Source organism: Carlito syrichta, unplaced genomic scaffold (assembly GCF_000164805.1).
Source record: "Carlito syrichta isolate Samal-C Ts95f unplaced genomic scaffold, Tarsius_syrichta-2.0.1 Scaffold316493, whole genome shotgun sequence".
Taxonomy (NCBI): Eukaryota; Metazoa; Chordata; class Mammalia; order Primates; family Tarsiidae; genus Carlito; species Carlito syrichta.
The window spans coordinates 96,941-118,919 of record NW_007260589.1 but is presented as its reverse complement, the minus strand read 5'-3'; the positions used below and the strand labels follow the sequence as shown (position 1 = coordinate 118,919).

Below are 21,979 nucleotides of genomic sequence, written 5' to 3'. Positions count from 1 at the left end.
ATTTTATAGAAATTAAAAATATTATAATATAATACTATAACCAACAGTATACCCAAATCAGATAATATAGATAAAGAAAAACTCCCTAGAAACACCCAAATTACCAAAACTCACTCAAGGTGAAATAGGAAACGTGCACACACATGCAACAAGAAAAGATATATATTTAGTAATCAACAACTTCCAAAAAAGAAGGTGCTATACAAAGTATACAAATGTACTAACAAAATTATTATTATAAATAAATAATAAATAAACCTCACCCATTAAAAAGGCAACTATCAAGAACAAAAGAACATTAAAAAAACAAGTGTTGGCAAGGTTATGCAGATATTGAAACACTCATGTTCTGCTGTGGAAATGTAAAATGGCGCTGCTGCTATTGAAAACAATATGTCCATTCTTCAAAAAATTAAAAGTACAATTACCATATAATCCAGATATTGTACTTCAGGGTGCATACCCAAAAGAACTGCAAGAAGGATATAAAAAGATATTTGTACAATGGTATTTATAGTATCATTATTAATAACACCAAATAAATAGAAGCTATCCACTGTTTATCAATGGATGAATGGATAAGCATGGATTGTTGTTCACCATAAAGAGGAAGAAACTTGTGACACATACCACAGCATGAACAGCCCTGAAGACATTGGGCTAAGTGAAGAAAATCCATTTACAAAAGAACAAGTACTATATAATTCCACTTTTATGAGATTCCCAGAATAGTCAAATTCATAGACACAGAAAGTAGAATGGTAGTTGCCAGGAGCAGAGGAGAGGAAGAAATGAGGAGTTACTTTTAATGAGTACAAAGTTACTATTTTGCAAGATGAAATAAGGTCAGGAGATAGATGATAGTGATGGTTGCAGAACAATGTGAATGTACTTAATACCACTAACCAATACACTTTTAAAAAATTTATTTTTATTTATTTATTTACTTTTTAGTTGGCGTCTCATTCTGTCACCCAGACTGGAGTGCAGTGGCTGCTTCCAGCCACTGCAGCCTCGACCTGCTGACTCTGGAGATCCTTCCGCCTCAGCCTTCCAAGTAGGTGGAACTACAGGTGCACGCTACCACATCCGGCTAATTTTTTTTTTTATTGTAGAGATGTGGTCTCTCCAAGTTGTCCAGATGGGTCTCGAACTGCCGTAGGCTCAGGCAATCCACTCACCTCAGTCTCCCGGAGTGCGGGATTGCAGGCTGAGCCACCAAGTACAGCTCAATACACTTAAAATGGCTACTATGGAAACTTTTAGGTTATGCATATTTTACCACAATTTAAAAAAATTTCTAAAGAATCATACCATTATAAAAAAGAATTATATCATGATAAAATAGGGTTCTTTCCAGAAATGAAAAGGTGGTTAAACCAGAAAATCATTCAGAATTATAAGATAACTATTAGAATGAAAGGAAGGAAAACTCATTTGATGCAGTAAAACCCTTAACAAAGTTCAACACTCATCATGATGAAAATTACTGAATACAGAACTGAAATTCTTAGAGAAATTAGGCAAGAAAACAAATACAATTTAGATAGGAAAAGAAGTGCAAAACTTTTTCTATTTAAGGATAATGTAATCGTATATTAAGAAAATTCCATCCAATCCATAAATAAAACTATTAGAAATAAAAAAATGATTTTAGCACAATTTCGGGGCACAAGACCAATGCAAAATATGAGTTGTGTGTCCATTCAAGCAATGTACTAAAGAAATCATTACATTTAGAATAGCATAAAAAGACCTAGAACCTATACTAAAGTAGCAAAAGACTCAAACACTGAAAATTATTAAATGTTGCCAAACAAAATAAAGTATACCTGAATAAAGGAAAAACCATCCCATGTTCAAGGATTGAGAGAGCTAATATTGTCAAAATGGCAGTGCTCCCCAAAGTGCTATAAAGATTCAATGTAACCACAATCAAATTTCCAATGAGCTTTTTGCAAAATTCCAATGATCTTTCTGCCAAACCTCAGTCCAAAAAACTACAGGGAGAGGACTCGATCCTCCAAATTGAAAACATCAAAACAAAGCTTTAGTAGTCAAAACAGAGTAGCATTAGCATAAAAATAGACATCAACACTAATGAATTAGAATTGAAATCCAGAAATAAACCTAAATGCCTATAGTCAATTCGTTTGCAACAGGTGTGCAAAGACCATTCCATTTTAGAAAATTATTGCTGGGACAACTGGATAACCATATGAAAAAGAATAAAGTTGGATACTTACCTCACTCCATATGCAAAATATAACTAAAAGTGGCAAAAAGCCCAAAACAAACTCTCAGAGTAAAACACAGGAGAATATCTTTATGCTTCCAGATTTAGAGTGAAATCCCAGATTTTATACCAGAGCAGAAAAAGAAAAAAAAGAGGAGTCAGAGTTTATCAAAATTAAAATGTTTGTACATCAGAGGACATAAGAATGTAAAATTACAAGCTACAGAGTGGGAGAAAATATTTTCAGATCACATGTACATAAGGGCTTAACATTCAGATTACAGAAATCTGCGCAACTTTGTAAGTAAAATATATACCTAAAATGCTTGCCAAGCATTACTGGACTGACTGTTAAACATCTCTACTGGGATGCCAGGCCCGGGAACTTCGGTCCCATGCAGGGCCAGATATGGCACCCCCCCACTGCTGCTGTTCTACTGCGTGTGTGGGAGTCTCCAGTCCCAGCCCCCTCCAGATCCCTCCCCGGCTGCATTGTCTCCAACCCGGCACCTGGAACCAAGCCACAGGTCACAAAGGGAGGCTCTGGGCGCCCGCCTCTCAGAGACACCGGTCCCATTCCTGGCTGAAGTACCCTGTGGGGGGCCCAGTGCCACTCCTGCCACCACTCTCGCCACTCACCGCCTGCCCTTTGGAACTTTGGAGCTCTGGAACTCTGGGCCCACCCTGGCTGAGGCACTCAGTACGAGACCCCAAGCCAGGGGACCCAGAGAAGTGGAAAAAACCACATCTGCTTTAACTGCCTCGCCATTCTCCAGGCAGAGACTTCCATTGCCCCACCCACCTATCAGCAAACTTTACCTCATTTCCTAAGGCCAGATATTGTAGTCTCCTGCTGCTGCTATTCCACTGCGTGCATGGGAGTTTTGGGTCCCAGCCCCCTCTGGCTCTCTCCCCGGCTGCATTGTCTCCAGTCTGGCACCTGGCACCAAGCTGCCGGTCACACAGGGAGGCTCTGGGCCCCGCCCCTCAGAGACACCGGTCCCATTCCTGGCTGAAGTACCCTGTGGGGGGCCCAGAGCCACTCTCGCCACCCACTTCCTGCCCTTTGGAGTTTTGGAGCTCTGGAACTCTGGGCCCACCCTGGCTGAGGCACTCAGTGCGAGACCCCAAGCCGGGGTCCCAGACAAGTGGAGAAAAACAGATCTGCTTAAACTACCTTGCTATTCTCCAGGCAGAGACTTCCATTGCCCCACCCACCTATCAACAAACTTTACCTCAGTTCCTAAGGCAACAGTGCGAAACAGGAGACAAAGCCCCAACCCTACGCTGCAACGAAAAACAAAAGGGAGAGGCCGGAATTGGAGATCAGAGAAGTCACTCTAGTCTGATCGCTTATTTTGACTTATGATTTTATCATTGAAACTGTTGGTTTAGATCACGTTTGGTGTTTACCTTCTGACTTACACTGTTTCTTGATTTTATTGGCCTGTCTCTGTGTAGCTCTCAGTACTCTTTAGGGAATCTTTCTTACCTGTCTTTCTTCACTTCTTCCCGGCCCTGTGTCTCTTTCTCACCTGATAGTTGGTATGTATATCTGTTTTCCCTCTCGCACTTCTCTCTTTCGCTTATTTTGACTTATGATTTTATCATTGTAACTGTTGGTTTAGATCACGTCTGTTGTTTACTTTCTGACTTACACTGTTTCTCGATTTTATTGGCCTGTCTCTGTGTAGCTATCAGTACTCTTTAGGGAATCTTTCTTATGTGTCTTTCTTCACTTCTTCCCGGTCCTGTGTTTCTTTCTCACCTGGTAGTTGTATGTATATCTGTTTTCCCTCTCGCACTTCTCTCTTTCTAACTCCCTATTGACCCTCCCCTTCCTCTATTATTTTCCTCTTTTATATACCCCCTTTTTAAATCAAGGGACCAAGACTACATACTGCTGAATAGACAGACTGTAAAGCAGAGGGAAAAGTGAAAAAAGCCAGAAGACCCTCATAAGGAAGAACGGGTCATTGCAGAAGAGAAATAAAAGCAACCCCACCTTCCCTCAAAAACAGAATTGAAGAAGAGGAGGGAAAGAGGGAGAGGGAGAAAAATCTACAGAAATGAAGAAAAACCAAAAGAAGAGTATGGGTCTCTCCCAGATACCTGGGAGAGCAGACACTGAGAAAACTGACTTTGGAATGCAAACAATGAAAAGTCCCCAGAATGAAGGGTCTCAAACTTCAAATGTAGACATCAAAACAATAATGGAGAGATTAAAAAAAATTGAGGAGACACAAGAAGAAACTAGGAAGGAGCTGATATCTGAGATAACAGTAATAAAGAATACTGTGAATGAAATAAATAACAAACTGATAAGCATGGAAAGCAGAATTACCCAAGCAGAAGCAAGAATCTCAGAGCATGAGGACCAAAATATAGAAATAACCCAAACTCTTAAAAACACAGAAAATAAGCTCAAAAAGACAGAAAAAAACCTTCAAGAGATGAGTGACTACCTCAAGAGGCCTAACCTAAGAGTAATCGGATTCCCTGAGGCAGAAAGAGAAACAGAGACCACATTGGAACAAACTTTCCATGAGATCATTCAAGAAAACTTCCCTTATCTAATCAGTGATGCAAAAATTCAAACACAAGAGATTCAAAGAACCCCTGGAAGACAACAAATGAGAAGACCAACTCCTAGACAATAATTCGCCTAAATAAAGTAGGCACAAAATAAAAAATCCTAAAGGCAGCAAGAGAAAAAGGCCAGATCACCTACCATGGAAGACCAATCAGAATAGCAGCAGATTTATCTGCAGAAACCCTGCAGGCTAGGAGAGCTTGGAGCCCTATCTTCAAAGTCCTAAAAGATAAACAATTTCAACCAAGAATAACCTACCCGGACAAGCTAAGCTTCATCAGTGAGGGAGAATTAAAATCTTTCCCAGATATCCAATCCCTAAGAACTTATGCTGCCACCACACCATCTCTACATGAAACACTTAAGAAAGTACTAAACACAGAAGAAAAGGAAAAAAGAACAACGTTCTTCACAAGAGTAGAGGGAATAGAATAAAATATACACGAACCAACCCCAAAACCAAAAGAAAGACAAATAAAAAAGAGAAAAAAACAAGTGGAAGAACAACAACTCAATAAGAACTCCATGATAGGGACGAACTCTCACATTTCAATAATTAGTCTGAACGTGAATGGACTAAACACACCACTGAAAAAACATAGAATGACAAAATGGATAAAATATCACCAGGCAACAATATACTGCCTTCAAGAAATCCATCTCACTAGAAAGGACATACACAGACTCAAAGTAAGAGGATGGGAAACAAATTTTCAGGCGAATGGAACACAAAAGAAAGAAGGAGTCATGATTCTAATTTCAGACAAAATGCCATTTAAGCTATCAAAAATTAAAAAAGATACAGAGGGCCACTACATAATGAAAAGGTTCACTCCATCAACAAGAAATATCCATCCTAAACATATATGCACCCAACATAGGTGCGTCAACATTCATAAAGCAACTTCTAGGAAAACTAAAGAAAGACATTGAGTCTAACACCATCATAACTGGGGACTTTAATACACCACTCACAACCCTAGACAGATCATCAGGACAAAAAATCAGCAAGGAGATCTGGAACCTCAATGAGACTCTGGACCAAATGGACTTAATTGATACACCCAGAACACTCCATCCAAAGACCACAGAATACACATTCTACTCATCACCACATGGAACATATTCTAAGATCGACCACATAATTGGACACAAATCAAGCATAAGCAAATTAAAAGGACTAAAATTCTACCATGCACCTTTTCGGACCACAGTGGAATAAAAATAAACATTGACACCAACAAAGTCCCCCCAAAACCCACAAAGACATGGACACTAAACAGCATGATGCTAAATAACTCCTGGGTCAATGATGACATCAAAATAGAGATCAAAAGATACCTGGAAACAAATGAAAATGAAGAAACATCTTACCAAAATCTCTGGGACGCCTTAAAAGGTGTAATAAGAGGGTAATTTTTATCCCTACAAACATGAGGAAAATGGAAGGAACAGAAACTCACAACCTAGCAAGCTACCTAAGGAAGCTGGAAAAGCAAGACCACAAAAACACTAATTTCCGCAGAAGAGTCCAGATCACCAAAATAAAAGCCCAAATTCAGGGCATAGAAGACAAAAAGATAATAGAAAAAATCAATGAAGCTAAAAGCTGGTTCTTTGAAAGAATAAACAAGATCGATGGTCCCCTAGCTAGACTGACCAAGAAAAAACGAGAAAGAAACTAAATAAGCACAATCAGAAACACAAAAGATGAAGTCACATCTGACCCTGAAGAAATACAAAAGATCATTAGAGACTACTACATACACTGGTATGGAAACAAACTTGAAAACACTTAAGGAAATGGAGGACTTTCTGACATCACACAACCTACTTAAGTTGGAACAAGAAGAAATAGAGACCCTAAATAAACCAATAACAATCAAGGAAATCGTCTACATAATAAGAAACTTCCTACAAAAAAAAGTCCTGGACCAGATGGCTTTCCAGCAGAATTCGAGAAGACATTTGAGGAGGAGCTGATACCAATCCTACTGAAGGTATTCCAGGCATTTGAAAAAGATGGAATGCTCCCCAAATCATTTTATGAAGCCAACATCACATTGATACCCAAGCCAGGTAAAGATCCAACAAAGAAAGAGAACTACAGGCCAATATCTTTGATGAACATAGATGCTAAAATTCTTAACAAGATCCTAGCAAATTGGATTCAGGAATACATCTCAAAAATCATCCATCATGACCAAGTAGGCTTCATTCCTGGGATGCAAGGCTGGTTCAACATTCATAAAACCATAAATGTTATTAAATACATCAACAGATGTCAAAACAAAAACCACATGATTATATCATTAGATGCAGAAAAAGCTTTTGATAAAATCCAGCACCACTTCTTGATAAAAACCCTTGAACATCTAGGCATACGGGGAACATACCTCAAAAGAGTAAAAGCCATCTACGGGAAACCCACAGCGAGCATACTGCTAAATGGACAAAAATTAGAACCATTTCCCCTGAAAACTGGAACAAGACAAGGATGCCCACTCTCACCCCTCCTGTTCAACATAGAATTGGAAGTCCTGGCTCAAGCAATCAGAGAAGAGAAGGCAATCAGGTATATCCAAATAGGAAAAGAGGAAGTGAAGTTATCTCTCTTTGCAGATGATATGATTGTGCACCTTGAAAACCCAAAAGAATCTGTCAAAAATCTCCTTACACTGATAAAGGCCTTTGGCAAAGTCTCAGGATACAAAGTAAATGTACAAAAGGCAATCGCATTTCTCTACACCAATAATAAACAAACAGAAACCCAAATAAAAAACACAATTTCATTCACAATAGCCACAAAAAAAAATGAAATACCTTGGCATCTTCCTAACCAGAGACGTGAAAGACCTTTACAAGGAAAACTACAAAACACTGCTCAAAGAAATCAAAGTTGACACAAACAAGTGGAAAAATATCCCATGCTCGTGGATCGGAAGATTCAACATTGTGAAGATGTCCATCTTACCTAAAGCAATCTACAAATTCAATGCAATGCCCATCAAATTACCAGCAACATTCTTGTCAGACCTAGAAAAAACAACACAGGAATTCATATGGGAAGATAAACGTCCAAGAATAGCCAGAACAATACTCAGCAAAAAAAAAAAAAAAAACAAAGCAGGTGGTATCACATTACCAGACTTCAAACTTTACTATAAAGCTACTATCATCAATACAGCTTGGTCTTGGTATAGGAACAGGCATATGGATCAATGGAATAGAATTGAGATTCCAGAAGCAAAACCTCAATTTTTCAACCAACTCATCTTCGACAAAGCCTCCACCTCCTACCACTGGGGAGAGGAGAACCTATTTAGTAAATGGTGCTGGGAAAACTGACTGACCACATGCAGAAGATTGAAAGAGGGCCCCTATATTTCCCCATGTACAAAGGTTAACTCCAAATGGATCAGAGACCTAAATGTAAAACCTCAAACCATAAGAACCTTAGAGGAAGGAAATACCCTCATGGAAATCGGAACTGGTATCCAATTCCTGAACAAAACCCAAAACCCACAGGTCATAAGAGAGAAGATAGACAAGTGGGACCTTATTAAACTGACAAGCTTATGCAAAGCCAAAGAAACCATCAAGAGAGCAGGGAGACAGACTAAAGACTGGGAAAAAGGATTTGCCAACTCCAGGTCTGACAAAGGCTTAACATCCTGGATCTACAAGGAACTCAAATGTGCTGAAAAGAAAAAAACAAACAACCCCATTATAAAATGGGCTAAAGATATGAACAGACACTTCACAAAAGAAGACATCCGAGCAGCCAACAAACACAAGAAGAAAGGTTCAACCTCATTAATCATCAGGGAGATGCAAATCAAAACCACACTGAGATACCACCTAACCCCAGCAGAATGGCAATTATCAATAAGTAAAAAAATAACAGCTGCTGGAGAGGGTGTGGTGAAAAGGGAACACTTCTACACTGTTGGTGGGAGTGTAAACTAGTGCAACCTCTGTGGAAAGCAGTGTGGTGTTTCCTAAACGCTCTAAATACCAACCTCCCATATGACCCAGCAATCCCCCTACTGGGAATATATCCTGAAGAACACAAATCACTCTATAAAAAAGATACCTGCACACGCATGTTTATCGCAGCATTGTTCACAATAGCAAGAACCTGGAAACAGCCATGCTGCCCATCAAGAGAGGACTGGATTAAAAAAATGTGGTACATATACACGATGGAATACTATGCAGCCATAAAAAAAAACAAAATCATGAATTTCGCAGCAACTTGAATGGAACTAGAGTCTATAATACTGAGTGACCTCTCACAGACACAAAGATCTGAGTATCACATGTTCTCACTCATATAATGGACCTTAAACCTCCAATGCAATACTATAAGAAAATGACTGACAGTACTGGGAAATATGGTGGGGGGAGGGAGATGGGATTAACAGTAGCAAATATCTGTCTGGGAACGGGGAAACACCCCATATCAACAGGGTGCCTGAATGAAACGAAATTGTATACCTATCCCTTAACTGTATCCCACAACTGCATAATAAAAAATAAATAAATAATTTAAAAAAAATCTCTACTGAATACAGAACTATTCAATAAATCGCAAAATTCATAAGCAACTAAATGACTGAGATATTGCTAATATCATACCTGCTCTATTTTGACCAGGAAATAATCAATAAAGTCCCGAGGGTTGTTAATATCCAGTGATACTTGATGTTCTTTCACTTGTTCCAAAATGTAACTTCCTATAATACTGTTATATTTATGTAATTTGTTTTGAATCCCCGGGAAGCAGTCAATTAGAAGAGGGATATGATTGCAGACCTAAACAAACATGAGAATTTATTAAATAAAATCATGTAATAAAGACATACACCAAGCCCGGGGTAGAAATTATAGTCATCGATATGAATGAAACATGGTGTCTATCTGAGGGGGATATTTTTGTTATACATGTGCAGTAATTTTCTATGCTTACAGAAATATTGAAGGAGAAAAATTTCTGATTAGAGAATCAAGGATGATAGTTATTTCCTAGATGCACAGATTATTTTTATACTATGAAGCAACTTAACAGCAATTTTCTTCTTTTTTTACACCGATGTTTCCCTCCAACCTAAAAGATGGCATGAATAGCTATGACCCATTTTGCAGATGACAGCAGAGGTTAAGGGAGTTTGGACAACCTGACTGAGAGAACAAAGCTAGTCCCTGCTGTTTTCATTTCTATCAGGCAGCTTCAGAAATGCTTGGGTGTTTTAGAAACAGGAGGGGCTCAAAGGTACTTTAAATCCCAACAGTGTACCAGAGCAGTTAAATGACTTCTCTATTCTTCCCTTAACCTCTGCTGTCATCTGCAAAATGGGTCATAATTATTCATGCCATCTTTTAGGTTGGAGGGAAAAGTCGGTGTAAAAAAAGAAGAAAATTACTGTAAAGTTGCTTTATAGTATAAAAATAATTTGTGCATCTAGGAAATAACTATCATCCTTGATTCTCTGATCAGAACTTTTTCTCCTTCAATCTTTCTGTAAGCATAGAAAATTACTGCACATGTATAACAAAAATATCCCCCTCAGATAGACACCATGTTTCATTCATATTGATGACTATAATTTCTACCCTGGGCTTGGTGTATGTCTTTATTATATGTTTTTATTTAATAAATTCTCATGTTTGTTTAGGTCTGCAATCATATCCCCATGATTCTCTATGGTCACACGATAATTATTTAGTGAGAGTATACAACAGGATAATTCAGCAAGATGAAAATTGTGATGTTTATTTATGGTTCATAAACCATTAAACCAATCATTATGTCATTCCTAACCCAGTTGCAGTATTAAACATCCCTGCCCTACTCAGGGTTTCCTAACAGCTTCTATGGTCTCAAATATTCTTTCTATTTGGAGGATATAATCTGTTCCTAAATTAGAATATTTCTGGCCACTAATATGACAAAGAGGTCTCTAAGTGTTGATTGAAAGACAAGCCTAGTGAGTAGTGAAGTCTTCAAAAAAGATTTGGATGTCCGTTGAATGGTCTAGGCATGCTTTTGGGCTGTCACCAAATACTTTATAGAAGAAAGCCTTTGGAGTTTATTAGAGAAACCACTAGTCAGAAAGCTTACGGACTTGAAAGACAGCCCTATACTCGCACTGGTTTTCCTGTGTATAAAATAAGGGACTTGGGCAACTTTCCCAGATGTTCGCTCCTTGATGCCCTAGGCAGTACTGCAATAATCAAAGATGTGCTTCACAGCTTGGTCCATATAGCATTTTGGATTTGTTAGAAAAAGAGAACATAGGTGGATTCTTAGGAAGGAAAATCTTGGCGTCACCTGAACCCATGGAGATCTTATAATCCTGCTGATTTCAGTGTAGCTTTTCAACAAGTTAAGAATATTCTGATCTTTATAATCAAAGCGATTTTGGAAAATGATGGAGCAGATCACATTGCAGGGAGCAGAACTCAGGAGAAAAGAGGGATCACAGGATGAGCCTAAAGAATTAAAAACATTTAAAAAATACCATTAATATGCAAATATAAAACAATTTGTGTTTGCTCACAGGTAAAGATACTTGACAAATTTTATGTAATTCTTTACATACAAATTCACTGAGAGTCATATTAGTGGCTAGAAATATTCTCATTTAGGAACAGATTATATCCTCCAAAGAGAAAGAATATTTGAGACCATAGAAGCTGTTAGGAAACACTGAGTAGGGCAGGGGTGTTTAATAGATTCAACATAGATTCAAAATAGATTTAAATAGATTCAACATTTTTATCTTAAACGTAAGTTCACCATTTCAACCTTGTTTTTTAAGTAATGGTCTATTATATGTTACAGCTCACATTCATATCTTTAGTCATATCCTTTTAACCCAGGATATCTGTTATTTTGGAAGGAAGATAAGTTTTTAAAGCATAAAAATTCAAGTTCATCTGTCTGAAATGCCCAAGAATAAGAAAGCAATGGTACAGAAAGAGAGAGAATACTTGGGCAACTGGAAAAAAATATATAAATGAATAGTTGAAAAATCATGTGTTGAGCCAGTAGAGAGAAACAAAAGTCAGAGACTCTGTGATGAATTTTGTATTTGAAGGAACAAATGTGAAAAACAGAATATATTCTATTATGCAAGGAAACATAAGAAAACCATAAGATAAGATGGGTTTATTTGCCTAAAAAATAAAATGAGAATTTTTATCTCAAGTAAAATTTCCAGGTAAGGCAATCAAAAAGAGTAAATTGATAGGCGTAGTCTTTACATTTCTCATTTCAGTAATCAAAATGAAAATGCCTTTTCCTCCTTAAGGAGTAAATATCCATTGTATCTTTTCATTCTTCAATTTTAATTTATTTTGGCAGAGCCACACATTTGTGAATTTTGGGAGATTGTTCTGTGTATACCACAACAGAAGTATGTTTTTGAAATATTCAAAATTTGCCCATAAGTAAGTCAAGTCTATTATTGTACAGGTAAAAATAAACTATCAAAAAAGAGCTTTTCCTTTTGGTAAAGATCTCTAAAATAAAATTGTTGTAATCAAGTGATCATTCAGTTTATATGTAAAGAGCTTCCCAATTCATATGTATGAACCTTAACTGAGAATTACTTAAAGTGCTTTTTAAAATGGTAAGGCATGGGAAAATGGGAAACTAGTTAGTTTGCTGTTTCTATACTGGACTTCTTTAAACATAACAGGGCTCTAAATTTTAAAGCAAGTTTTTTTTTTTTTTTCCAAAGGAGTGGAGAATAATTTGGGAGCCTAGTGATTTTGAGGGGGTGTGTGTGTGTGTGTGTGTGTGTGTGTGTGTGTGTGTGTGTGTGTGTGATTAATATGAAAAATCTGATTTTTAGTCATATCTTTCCTTCATTAAAAAAATAAAAGTAATGTGGAATCTGAATTGAAAATCAAATTCATTGTGACAAGTACTTCATAGATGTGTAGAGTTGGGAATGGAGAGAAATCATTACTATAAATTTCTAAGTCAAAATCCAATAAATGTGGGGAAAAAGGATAAGCAAAAGTGAACACTGAGTCAAATTATACTTAAGGAAGATAGGGTGAAGATTTTCTGATAATAATTGAAAATGACTTAAATGTCACTTTATACATTGGAATTTCTGAATTGTACAGAATTATGAGCTAGCATATATTTACTCAATGTATATACATACAGTAAAGAATGGCTCACAAAAATAAATATGAAATAGTAAAGAATGGTTAACAAAAATACTTCATGCTAATATTTTCAAACATTGCTTTGTTTACAGATAAATAATAGATGAAAATTGCATCACGATATGCCTAAGAAATTAAAACCATACATAGTGTCCACACTGGTTGAATCTGCAAGCATAGACCTGAAACAAACACCCAGACAACGTCAGTCAGGCTGACCACATACATATTGTCTAACTAAATGAAAGGACATGGTGGCCTAATTTGTGATCCGTAAGGGTGTCACGGGGTCACTCCCTCCGTGGCCATGTCCCGAGTGTTCTCTGGTGAAATGTTCTGAAACAGGTAACCCACAGTTACGTTAAGGGGAAAACGTTGCTCTTTAACTGTTTCCAAAGAGGCCCTCAGATCCTGTATTCGCGATTTCTGGTTTGAAGACAATGAAACAAGGTTCAGAAGAAAATAGGATGAAATGACCTTTGGTACCCACAGTCATACCCGTACACACAGCAAAAATACAAGCTCCCTAGGCCTCTCTGCTTAAAACCTCTCTCCTCCCCGTCAGGGGTGAAATTCAGGACCCATAATGAAAGATCTGGCACCCCCTGAAATGTTTCCGAGGACCCCATCAGCAAAGCACACCTCTGTGAAGGTCAGTGATGTGGAGGAAGTAGTTACCCACCCTTGGTTTTTCTCAGCTCTTCCACCAGGCAGAGGGCTTCCTCTTGAACACGGTCTTCAATGGTCCTCTTCCCCGTCCCGAAATTCCGCAGGGTCATGAGCGTAAAGCGCCGGATCTCCTTCCAGATCTCTCCGTTGCTAAAAAAGATCCCTAACAGGAAAAAAAAAATCCCAGGTAAGGAAGAGGTTGCTGTCTTTCCCCAGCCACAAGGATGGACCGAGTTCTGCCCCAGGGAATCTTAAGTCTCGGTGTTTCATCTTCTCGTCTGCCTTATCAAGGTTGATGAGGGGCAGACACACCTACCATGTCCTTCTTGGGTTCTTTGAAATATTATGAAAAGACCTCTTCCGGAAAACTCGTCTCCACGATCGATCAGGGCTTCTTTCACCGCATGATATCCATGCAACACCACGACGGGCTTCATGCCAAAATACACAGTGAACACAGGGCCATAGAGTTTTGAGAACTGGAATGGGAGATGCAAATAACAGCCAAAGATGTCTCACTATTTGGTCCATGTGTTGTGCCAGGTTCAAACTGATAATGCCCTTCCTTCACGATGTTTATTCTTGCATGTGCTGCATTAAATATTTCTGAAATTTATATTTAAATATAGTGGTGATTATTGCATCTGCTACATATGGGAGAGGGAGAGTCATGCAACAGGTCAGGCAACTGGCACAAATTTATAGTTCATCTTTACATCAGTGACATGCTGCAGGCTTATTTGCCCTTTTTACAAATGTGGAAATTCATGCCAGAAAACTCCAGATTTGATTTTAGTGTCCTGTAGGTAATACATAGGAGACGCTATATTGAGCTTCTGCTTACTGAAACTCTGAGACTTTAGTAATTTTTGTCAACACCCGCTGTGGTAATCTCAGTAGTCCTTCAGGATTATGCACAATATGCTTTCCATGAGATTCCTGACTCAGTATCCTTGTGAGGAACACTAGAAATCTAGATTTTAGGAAAATTATAGGCCAATGTCCCTAATGTACAGAAATATAAAAGTTCTCAAAAGTACCCAAATAAATCATTGCGTCCAACAATACTTCAACAAGATAATACAGTAAGTCTCCTAAATATGAATGAGTTTCGATCAAGGGGTGTGTTTATAACCCCAATTTGTTCTTCAGTCAAACAAAGTTAGCCTAGGTACTCAACTAACACAATGAGGCCATATAGTGTAATAAGTTATAATGGGTTTATAATAATTTTCTCACAGATAACACATAAAAAACAACAACAAACATAAAGAAAAAATTTAATCTTACAGTTCAGTACCTCGAAAAGTACAGTAGTACAGTACAGTACAACAGCTAGAATACAGGGCCTGGCATTGAGGGAACAGACAAGGAGAGTTCCTGACTGGAGGAGAGTAAAGTACTACAAAATAAATAAAGTACTGTGCAGTAAAGTACTCAAAAGCATAACTCCTTGTAGAAGATGCATGTACCTGACAATGTTCGCCAGATACGTAAACTAACTTGCCTGTTTGTACATGTGAACGCTCGTTTGCCTCTTTGAAAGCACTCAACCCGAAGGTTCATATGTAGGGGATTTATTGTACACCATATTCAACAGGAGTTTAGACCAGGGTTGCAAAGTGGTTCAACATATGCAATCCAAAAGTATGATACAGCTCACTAACAGTATTGACATGAAGAACCATATAAGTATCTCAATAGATGCAAAAAAATCCTGTGATGAAATTTCCCATAGCTTCATAATTAAAACTCTCACCAAACTAGGCATAGAAAGAATACAAGTTAACATAATAAAATCCATGTATCACACATCCACAGAAAATGTCATATTGAACAAGAAAAATCTAAAAGCTTTTCTGTAAGAACTAGACAAGACAACTAAAAAAAAAACAAAACTTCTATTCATCATAGGACTAGAAATCATAGCCAGTGCAGTCAAGAAAGAGAAATAAATACAATGGATACCTAACAGAAGACAGAAAGTCAAATTGCCCTTCTTTGCAGGATACATGGTCTTATATTAGAAAAAACCTAAAGACTCTATCCAAAATAATTGGGGTCTGATAAATAAATTAAGACAAAAAGCATGAAAAAGTGCTCAGCGTCACTAATAATTAGATAGATGCAAAAAAAAAATTATGTGATGTCATCTGACTCTAGTTAGAATGCCTATTATTAAAAAAGACAAAACAAACCAGATGCTGGAGAGGATGGGAAGAACACAGAACTCTTCTATGTTTTTGATGGCAATGTAAATTAGTGAAGCCACTGTAGAAAATAACATGGAAGTTCCTCAAAGAACTAAAACTAGAACTATCTTATTAACCTACAACACCAACACTGGGTATGCAATACAAGAAAAGTAAATCAGCATATCAAAGGAATACCTGCACCCTCACGTTTATTGCAGCATGATTCACAACAGTGGATATGGAATCAACTGAAATGTCCATTTGGCAAATGGATGTGGCACATGTACACAGTGAAATGCTATTTGACTCTAAAACAAGATTAAACTCCCAACTTTTGACCCTTTTTTATTTTGGATCTACCATACAAGGACCTAAATGTTTCTCTACTCACAAAATACATTAACTCATGCCACCAATTCTCATGACAGACTGGAAAGGCGGCAGAAGCATGTACATTTATAGAGAGTATTTTGTTCTACAGTGCTCTTTTATAATGTTATTTGAGCAGTATACAATGAACTGGAGGTCATTTTGCTGATTGAAATAAGCCGAACATTGAAATAGAAATTCACATGTTCGCACTCATATGAGGGAATGAAAAAAAAGTTGATCTACTGAAGATAGAGAGTAGAATAATAGTTACCAGAGGCTGCTAAGGGTAGGGAGTGTTTGAAAAGAGTTTGGTTAATGGGTACTAACATACAGTGAGATAAAAGGAATAAGTTCTAATGTTTGGTGTGAGCAGTGTGATTAGAGTTGATAGCAGTGTGTTGCATATTTCAAAAGTGCATGAAGAGGAGATTTAAAGTATTTCTAAAACATGGAAATGAGAGCACAAAATCTGATGGATACACTAACTCTGACTTGGTCTTTGCACATTCTATGTGTATAACAAAATATCACATATACTCTGTAACAATATACAAATATTATACAGTGATTAAAAAAGGATTTAAAAAGTAACCCCTAGTGATTTCAATGTCCTTCTTAGTTTATAACTGTTGGAACTACTACATGGAAAGAGTGAGTACCATGGAAGCTAAACCAAGACATACAGAATTTCCTGGAAGAACTGATTCTTCCATTCACCATTATTGGTCACAGAGAGCTGCTTTGCTGAAAATTAAAAAAAAAAAAGAAAAGGTTACCACCAAAGAGCCCCTGACTGATTCCTTGCTTCTTTGAATTTTATAGTAAACGTTTCTTTCATTTTATAGTAAGTAGCTATAAAACCAAGGAAGGACGCAGCACTCCCAACTTTTGACTCTCTGTTATTTTGGATCTACCATACAAGGACCTAAATGTTTCCCTACTCACAAAATACATTAACTCATTTGAGCAGTATACAATGAACTGTGCCACCATTTCTGACAACAACAGATTGGAAAAGGCAACAGAAACATGTACCTTTATAGAGAATATTTTGCTCTACAATGCTCTATTATAATAGTGTGCCTGGAGAAATAGATTTTATTTCCAAATAGGGCTCAATTTACTTACCCTTGGCAAACCACTGGAGGAACATGACGCATACTTACATTGCTAAAAGTTTTGTTCACATCATTAACACCTATTCGTAGGATATGCCCAATAACTGGGAGAGGAGGGGGTCAGGAGGGAGCTTCCCTCTCACAGGACTCTGTCTCCAGAGTGACAGGAGAAGCAAACCAAAGAGACAGAGTCCCAGGACCACAGCTGGTTCCATTGATGCCTTCTCTTCTTGCCAAGACAACTGTGAACTGGCACTTTAAGGCTTTTATAAAACTCCCTGGTCATTCATATGTACTCTTTGACTTATTAAGTGATCTATCACCTAGTTCTATTTTATTCACCCTTAATAGTGAACCTTGACCCACTGGTAGAAATAAAAATAAAATGTCTAAAGTCTTGTTCTGCTCCTTTCCAGAGCTCACCCTAGTTGTCATCCTGCTTTAATTGGACTGGGTTGGAACCTAGGTACTGATACTTTTCTCAAACCGTTGGTGGTTCCAGTGTTCAGTCATGATAGAGAAACACCAAAGTAAATAATCTGATGGAAAAACATTACTGAAAAATTTTAATTCTCAGGTTAAATACCTGTTGAAAATATATGACTTTTTTTTTGAGTTGGAGTCTCTCTCTGTCACCCAGATTGGAGTGCAGTGGCCGCTCCTGGCCACCACAGCCTCTACTTGCTGGGCACTGGCGATCCTTCCACTTCAGCCTTCCAAGTAGCTGGAATTACAGGCATGCGCTACCACACCCGTCTGATTTTTTCATTTATTGTAGAGATGAGGTCTCTCTGCCCAGGTGGGTCTTGAACCCGTGGGCTCAGGCAATCCACTCACCTCAACCTCCCAAAGGAGTGGAATTACAGGCTGAGCCACTGAGCCCGGCTGAAAATATATGACTTTGAGGAAGACAGTGTATCTTATGCCTTGTTAATTTAAAATTGTATTGAATACTATGTAAACATTAGGATACTTTGCCCTTGATAATGAACATTTTTTTAGATATTTAAACTATTTTGCTAATATTATAGCTTTCTAACACAAATGACCTAACATTACTCATACATCTTGAATGTATCAAGTTATTAGCTAATAAGTGCATACACCTTTCATAATTAAATAAAAGGCACTGAAAGACAGATATTATCATTTTTTTTCTCATGGAAAAAAGGGAGACTGTGGAGAATAGGAGACCAGCCTGTGCCACAAACTCAATGTGGCAGAACTTGGATTTGAACTTAGATCTTTTGATGCTCATTGGGGTGCATAGTCATTCACATCAGAGATGCCTAGAGAACAATTTTAGCAAAACAAAACAAACCCCAAATATTTGGTCATCTGAATGCATACCACCTTGAATCTGTTCAAAAAGCAACAATCTTCACATTAAACAGAAGCATCTTATTTAACTCAACTCCCCTCCCCTCAAAAAAATCCAAAATCATAGGTACTCAAAGGAAGAAATAAAGATAGGCTTCTCCCCTTCCCATCATTTCACAAGAGAAACTTGCTCCGTGCAACTGAGGGAAAAGCCAGTCTCAGATAATTTACTGGGGAAGACATGAGAAAGTATAGCTTCCCCCCTACCCAGCCACCCAAATCATGACTGCCTCTCTTGTTTAGGTCTGCCATTTTAGAAATAAAAGATAAAATAATGCACAGCAATGAAGAAAAATTAGAGCTAGAACAACATTTGTAGATGTCATAGAAAATGGCACGTAAAGAAATCATTAAATGAAATTACCGTACAGAATAATCACAAGGGCAGGCATGAATGGAAACTGACATTCAGTGTCAAGAGGATCTAAATACAACCAGAAAGATAAACATCGCAAGGTCATTAATGACAGTACAATACAAAAGCATAATTTAAAAATATCACATTGGTCTAAATTATAGTTATTTCTTAGCTTTTTATTGTGAAAAATTTAGTTATGAGGGGTAAAAAAATTTAGCTATAGGAAGACATGACCTAATTGCACAATGTTTTATTGATCATATTTACAGGATTCTGACAATTTGTAGTGACATTTCATAGCCATTATATCTTTTTTGAGTCTCAGTTATCTTTGCCTAAGGTAAAATGATTCCCATTTTAGAGATGAGGGAGCCAAGGCTCAGAGGTTCATTATCTTAAACAATGACATGTGTCTCCAGGAGGTAGAGGTGAGACTGGAACCCATAACCCCTGCCTGTTGCACCCTTCTTTTCAAGCAAAATATTCAGCTCAACCGAGTCCACTAACGATGACTGATTGTATTTCATTATTCAATATTCCATAGTTCATACTATGACTGAATTAAATATAGTTAGATATTAATTTAGTTAAACTTAATTTAGGTAGAATTACTAAATTACTATATTTTAACTAAATAAACTTTAATTTAGTTAAAAATTACAGCACCAGTTGACAAACATGGAGTAAGAAGTGTTTGGTTATATAACCTTTAGTACTTGAGTGAGTCCAGGTTTTGGGAATCCTTTTTCCAGGGCAAAGAGAATCAGCAATTTACTGCCAGACTCTGCACACTCTCACCCCTTCTGTTCAACAAGGTGTTGGAAGTACTAGCTAAAACAATTAGACATTAGAAGGAAATCAGGGTTATCTAAATAGGAAAAGAGAATGTTAAGCTACCCTTCTTTGCTGATGATATGATCCTATACCTTGAAAACCCAAGAGAATCTGTTAAAAAACCTCCTTGCACTGATAAAGGACTTTGGCAAAATCTTGGGGTATAAAATAAATGTGCAAAAATCAGCTGCATTCTTATACACCAACAACAAACAGGCAGAGAACCAAATAAAAAGCACAATCCCATTCACAAAGACCACAAAAAAATGAAATACTCTGACATCTTACTAACCAGAGAAGTGAAAGCCCTTTTTAATGAAAAGTACAAAACACTGCTCAAAGAAATCCAAGAAGACGCAAACAAATGGAAAAATAGTCCATGGTCATAGATAGGAAGAACCAACATTGTTAAGATGTCCATCCTACCAAAGGCAATCTACAGATTCAATGCAATACCCATTAAATTACCAACATCTTTCTTAGACCTGGAAATGACAATACAGAAATTCATATGGAAACATAAACCTATTCCTTAAATGGTGCTGGGAAAACTGACTGACTACATGCAGAAGAATTAAACAGGACCCTTACCTATCACCACACACAAAAATCAACTCCAAATAGATCAAAGACCTAAACATAAAACCCCAAACCTTAAGAATCTTAGAAAATGCAGGAGATACCCTTACTGAAATTGGAATAGGCAACCAATTCCTGATCAAAACCCCCAAAATTCATGCCATAAGAGATAAGTGGAACCTCATCAAGCTGAAAAGCTTCTGCAAAGCAAAAGAAACCATTGAGAGGGGGGAGACTGCCCACAGAATGGGAAAAAATATTTGCCAGCTGCATATCTGACAAAGGCCTAACATCCAAGATCTATAAGGAACTCAAACATGCTGAAAGGAAAAAGCAAAACAAAAAACAAACAAACAAAAAAAACAGCCCCATTAAAAAGTGGGCAAAAGATATGAACAGACAGTTCTCAAAAGACAATCAAGCAGCCAACAGGCACAAGAAGAAAGGCTCATTCAAGCTAATCATCAGAGAAATGCAAATCTAAACCACAGATGCTGGCGCGGATGCAGAGAACAGGGAACATGTCTATATTTTGGGTGGAAATGCAAACTAGTTCAACCTCTATGGAAAACAGTGTAGTGATTCCTAAAAGAACTAGAAATTTACCTTCCAAATAATCCAGCTGTCCCTCTTCTGGGAATATAACTGGAAAAACTTAAATCCCGTTACAATAAAGATACTTGCATACCCATGTTTATTGCAGTACTATTCACAATAGAAAAAACATGGAAACAACTGTGCTGCCCATCCAAACTGGACTGGATTAAAAAAATGTGGTACATATACACAATGGAATATCATGCAGCCATAGAGACAAACAAAAGTAGGTACTTCACAGCAACTTGGATGGATTTAGAGTCTATAATACTCAGTGATTTATCACAGAAACAAAGAACTGAGTACCATATGTGTTCACTCATAAGTGGACCCTGAACATTTGCCATAATACCATAAGAAAGGGATTGGCAGTAACTGGAAACTGCCAGGGGGCAGTGGGGGGGCACACATAACACTAATAAGGGGGCCTGATCTCAAACCAGTCAAAGTGGAGACCAAAGGGAGGCCCAAACTTTACCTGAACAATGATCGCTTGTGTGCCTCATCCTGAATTGTACAGCATATCCTTAAAATAAGATAAATAATAATAAAAAAGACTGGGAATATCCCTGAAGGAAGTCAAATCACTCTATGAAAAAGATACCTGCACATGTATGCTTATTGTAGCATTATTTACAATAGCAAAAACATAGAACCAACTGTGCTGTCCATCAAAAGGAGACTGGATAAAAAAATGTGGTACATATACACAATGGAATATTATGCAGCCATAAAGAAGGACAAAATTATGAACTTTGCAGCAACTTGGATGGACCTAGAGTCTGTAATACTGAATGATTGATCACAGAAACAAAGAACTGAGTATCACATGTTCTCATTCATAAGTGGACCTTGAACAAT

The 21,979-nt window shown here is 37.5% G+C and overlaps 1 pseudogene; it reads right to left on the bottom strand.

Moving 5' to 3' along the window:
- Positions 1–17,585, bottom strand: part of LOC103277162 — a 33,289-nt pseudogene extending 15,704 nt beyond the window's left edge.
- Positions 17,586–21,979: the final 4,394 nt, after the last annotated feature.